The sequence below is a fragment of the Triticum aestivum genome, chromosome 5B, assembly GCF_018294505.1.
Source record: "Triticum aestivum cultivar Chinese Spring chromosome 5B, IWGSC CS RefSeq v2.1, whole genome shotgun sequence".
NCBI lineage: Eukaryota > Viridiplantae > Streptophyta > Magnoliopsida > Poales > Poaceae > Triticum > Triticum aestivum.
This window is the reverse complement of record NC_057807.1, coordinates 297,432,697-297,437,577: the sequence shown is the minus strand read 5'-3', so window position 1 is coordinate 297,437,577 and position 4,881 is coordinate 297,432,697. Positions and strand designations below refer to the sequence as shown.

At 42.5% G+C, this 4,881-nt stretch overlaps 1 long non-coding RNA gene across 9 annotated transcripts; it reads right to left on the bottom strand.

Annotated features, from left to right (window-relative positions):
* Window positions 1-522: 522 nt before the first annotated feature.
* On the bottom strand, window positions 523-4,316 carry LOC123111496 (uncharacterized). 9 transcript variants are annotated; one of them, XR_006454497.1, is made up of 8 exons: window positions 3,990-4,314; window positions 3,820-3,901; window positions 3,687-3,728; window positions 3,369-3,496; window positions 2,931-3,014; window positions 2,111-2,427; window positions 1,954-2,020; window positions 523-954 (listed from the first exon to the last, which is right to left on the bottom strand). It is a non-coding gene; the product is annotated as an uncharacterized lncRNA (long non-coding RNA). The 9 variants fall into 9 exon arrangements; XR_006454495.1 differs by having other exon boundaries at window positions 3,847-3,901; window positions 3,990-4,313; XR_006454496.1 differs by having other exon boundaries at window positions 3,369-3,445; window positions 3,847-3,901; window positions 3,990-4,313.
* Window positions 4,317-4,881: the final 565 nt, after the last annotated feature.

Here is a 4,881-nt window from a genome sequence, read left to right as displayed (position 1 = left end):
CAAATTTAGCCCCCTTTAATAAAAAAATAGGTTTGTCGTCTACAATAAGATGTACATGCACATTTTACTTTGGTAGCGTAGAGTCTCATTCAAAACCACATCACGTTGAAAATATATTTTCAATAATCTCCTGTTTGAGCAATTACGCACGGTAAGAATTCAGACCCTTCTATATAAAAAGAAGTACATATCTTTTTTGCCTAAGAATATATGTATACTAAACACCATGTATAAAACCAGTTAAGGATAAGAGTGGTGTTTTGGCTCCTAGGCATAGATACACCTATTATGAAATATGTATAAAAAACACATTTCAAAAGAGTAGTGTTTCTATCAACTCATGTATATTTCAAAGCAGTTGTATGGAAGCCTATTCGGCCCATGAATCGAGCGACTTATTTATCCCTTCTTCCTCCACACTATTTATCCCTTCTTCCTTAGCAGCTTCATTCAGTCAAAGAAAAAACTCCTCAGTAGTACTTCCATCATCTCAATAACTGGGATAGATGTCATCCACTACAATGAAGAACAATAACATTTCTCTATACCTTGAACAATAATAAATCATTTACAATACATTTGGCCAAGCAACCAATTAGTAGAAGAAAAATAACATTTCTCTATTTCTTGAATTTCTTGAACAATACATATGCCTTTTGTTTATTTGCCTAACAAAATGTCCATCAGATGAATCAATCAAATAGGAGGAACAGGGGAATATTTCAAACCGAAACAAAGAATTGATCCTAACTACATGAAGTGCAGTAGCTTTAAAGCCTCCAAATTATTTTGCTGCTACTACACCAGGAACATGCAGGGCTTCAAGTACCAAAAGACGCCACTCGAGCTCTCTTCGGCCTCATAAGCCCTGTTGTTGTTGATATCCTTAACCCCAAAAGGTTGCCTCTTAGCATCTCTGTTGTTCTCCTGATCCTTATTAGGTGTCAGCTTATCCTGAAGAAAAGGCAATTGATATCATATTATCATTAAATAAATCCACAGTTAACATGTGGATCGTGGGGAATGGTGAGATGCCATATTGGGGTTCGCAACACGAATAGAAGACCACTAATTTACAAAAGGACAAAAATGCTGGAACACCCTTAAGAAAGGGCATGATGATGAGGTGACGTGAGAACAAGCAGGCTAGTGATCCAAGTGAAACTTAAAATGGAGCAAAGACATTGCCATAATGGTGTTGCTTGGAAAAATCACAGTACAATGCAGAATGGAATTAGTGCGACATGTTGATGCCATTAAAAAAACACCCTTAAGAACACAGAATCAACTGAACCTTGAACACAAGTAGGCCTAGAGCTAGAAAACAATACATCATATTACTAAGCAAAAGCAAATAGAAATATCAAATTGAGAGGCAGAACTATTTGAAAACAAAAATGTAGGCCAAGTAAAACAGAAATATCAGTGATTTTCTCGACATCACTTAAGTAGAGCAAACAAAAGATAAGTCTAAACATTGCTTTTATTTAGTCACAACATAGCACATGCTTACTTAATATCCTGGGCATAAGCATGACTACCAGCAACATGTGAGCATTTGAAAAATGCAAGATACCACAACCAATTTTAAACTTTGCACAACTTCATGAATATACTTAATATCCTGGCAGCACCATATCCATACTACTTGAGGAAGTAAATAATCAAGACAATCACACAGGAGCTGTAGGGTTTTATCGTTTCCGCTTTACAATCCGAACAAAACTATATATAGTTGATCTGCAAGTAATTACATGACACGACAATGGCTTCGACAAATATCCATCTTTTATGGCATAAACACATATATATTGATTACAGTCAGTAATGAGAAGTGATGGTAGCTCACTCTATAACATCGTCCACACCAGGAAATATGGTAAAGCAGTCAGATCCCACGACAAATATGATATGAAAATCTTGGAAAGAGAACTATCTAGAGAACAAACTTACATGTAAAGATGTAGATAGCTCCATCAGTACCCACTGTTGTTCGGACTATCAAATTAAAATTCCATACCTATCAGAAAACTGACAAAGCTTGAGGGCCTCTTAGATACGAAGAAACGACATGTGCAGAGGGGCCATACATACTGATTAAGAAACTCACCTTTTAGCAACCAAACTCCCTTCATTCAACGAAGGAGAGGTGGGGGCATGGTCATGGGATTTGGGCTCAAGAGCAGTAGGGCTGAAAATAGAGAAACCATACACATCATAACGAGGATGTACTTCGACACCCATGCATAGAGCAACACATCCTCGGCACCCTTCTCTTTGCCACCGCCAAACAGGAGCCGGTGGTGAGGCGTCGGCCAGCCGGGGTCACCTCTCCCACTCTGCCGCAAATCTGTTAGCAAGTCCTGACATCCGCCCATCCTCGTATCCCCTCTCCTCTGCAATGGCTCGCTTTCTCCTCGATCTCAACTAATACATCAGGAAATATAAAGAATTAGTCCCTAAGCATCAACTGTACTGATGCAGCAGGCACAACTTCATATTATGGATTTTAAGTTCATCATACTTTGTTTGAAAAAACATTAGAATTTCATCAAAGGAAACAGTTTATACTTAACTGTATTTGCTAGTCTCGAATTAAATTATCTCTGTGGGATTGACAAAAATCTGTCACTATTGAAACCAACGTATGGCTGCAAATGTTAATATCCTAGAATCTGCACTGCATCCAGTTAGTTTCTCCATGGTATATATTTTGGAAAACTGAAACAACATGTGCATATTAGGTGAAACTTGCAGGATTATGTGCTAATTATATCTATTTTCCATGACCTGTAGTGTTATGATTTCCTTTTTGGTAGATCAATAATGGTTATCCTTTTTTTGCGGAAAAATAATGGTTATCCAGTAGTGCTAATACAGAAGAAAGGTTTAAACGAACAATAGGAGGTGATTGGGAGGTGATTGCTTACATATAAAACACGGGGAGGTGCTTGCTTGCTTCACCTCACCTGAACGGCCCCATCAAAAGGAAAAAGGAAAACAGGCGCATGAGTCTGCATTGTAACACAGGAGAGCAAGCTTGAGGCATAGAGAAGAAAAGCAGAATTATATGGATATTTGTGTCAAACCTCCCAGCCATAAAAAAAGTGTCAGACGGAAAGCACTACTAATTATACATCTAATCATACATGTACCCAAAGAAAAAGTTGCGTCTATATTCAATGAAAAGAACTGAGCATTTTGTTATAATATAAGAAGAAAGATATTAGCATGTTTACAATAAGAAAGTAGAACATGTAGTCACGTCACATGGGAAAACTATGAAGTCGGTTTCTAGAAAAGATTGCGATATAGAGCGTCATTTTGACAACCTTGCTCATATGTTTCTAATAGTACAGAGTATGTACCTGAAAGCTGAAACCTATTTCCTTTGATCACGATCTTTCTCTCCAATGATGTGCTCCCGTACAGATGAACCCCTAAGCTAAAGTAAGTGCATGCAATTAAAATATAACCTCTTGAGTTACAAAAGAATCTGCATTTGAATAACCCAGTGGTTATATTCTACTTAAACAGGGAACTGTATGCATGATAATTTTGTAAGAATCGCTGTGAGAGAGCACTGAACAATTATATTAGCAAATTGGGTGGCGTCTCTGAACTACAACAATGTACAAACAAGCGACAACCAACGAAGGAAGCGGATGCTAACAAAAATGACAAACCTAGCGCATCAGGGCCATACTTCTTCGAGCCCCACCTTCGCGCTGGCAGAAATGACAAACCAGAGTAAAACTCAGCAGCAGGAATAAAAACTGAAGAAAAAGTATGACACAAGCATTTCATCAAATAGCTTACAAACAAGTATGGGAAGAGCCATTCCACCTCAGCGTTGAAGGCAAGAACTCCTAGAAAGCGGAATGCAGAAGAGATCACAAACCTGCACATGAACAAATCGAAGGTAGCAAGGTAAATACCGTGAGGAACAGAATGCCCAAGAGGAAGGGGAGCAGGCAAGGAACCAGAACCTTAACTGTGACAAACGGAGGCAGCAGAGTAGCCCTGCAGAGGATGGTGTCGAGGGGGTCCGTTCCTTAGCGTGGAACCAGCCCAGTCAACCCATCGCATCTAGTCGCGGCCGCTGCTCCAGTTCACACCGCTGCCGTCGACGGCAAGGAGGAAGAGGCTGGCGGAGGCGAAGCAGGGCGGGGTCCAGCAACGAGGGGGTGGCCGTTGGCGCAGAAGAGAGAGAGAGGATGAGGAGGCGGAGCCCAGGCAAGGTGGAGGAGGACGGGGGAAGGGGCGCACGGCTCGGGATGGGTTCATCCTTTCTGCACGCCCGGAAGAAAGGGAGAAGACGCCCACGCTATCTCTCCTCTCTCTCTCTCCAGTATCTGACGCCGAAGCCAGAAAGAAATCAACCCGACACACCGACATGCGGGACCAAAAAGCCAATGCGGCCTACCCGTCATAGTGTGCGGGGCGGATGTGTATGCGCACGGAGTAGTGGGTATGCATCGTGCGCGCCAGGTTTGGCCAACCGCTCCGCGTCCGCCGTGCATGGGACGTGCATCCTGTCAGTTCATCTTCTCTATGTACCAATGCCTGACGTCCTCGCGCACACAAAACAATCCATAGCATGATACCGACGGGTGGGACCAGAGAGAATGCAGGCCCACCTGCAGTGGCACCACTCAACCAACCACACGAGCTAGCAGCAAACACAGAGGAGAGCGACGCGCGCGAGGGTGCACGCGGCGCGTGAGGAGAGGCGCGCGAACACCCAGGAGCATTTGACCCAGCCTATAGGCACTCGCCATGAGCCCACAGGTCATTCAGCCCTGCGTTTTCACCAGCCGGTCAAAACGGGACGTGAGGCAGCCAGCAAAGATCCAACGCGAGGCAGCACTCCGATGACCC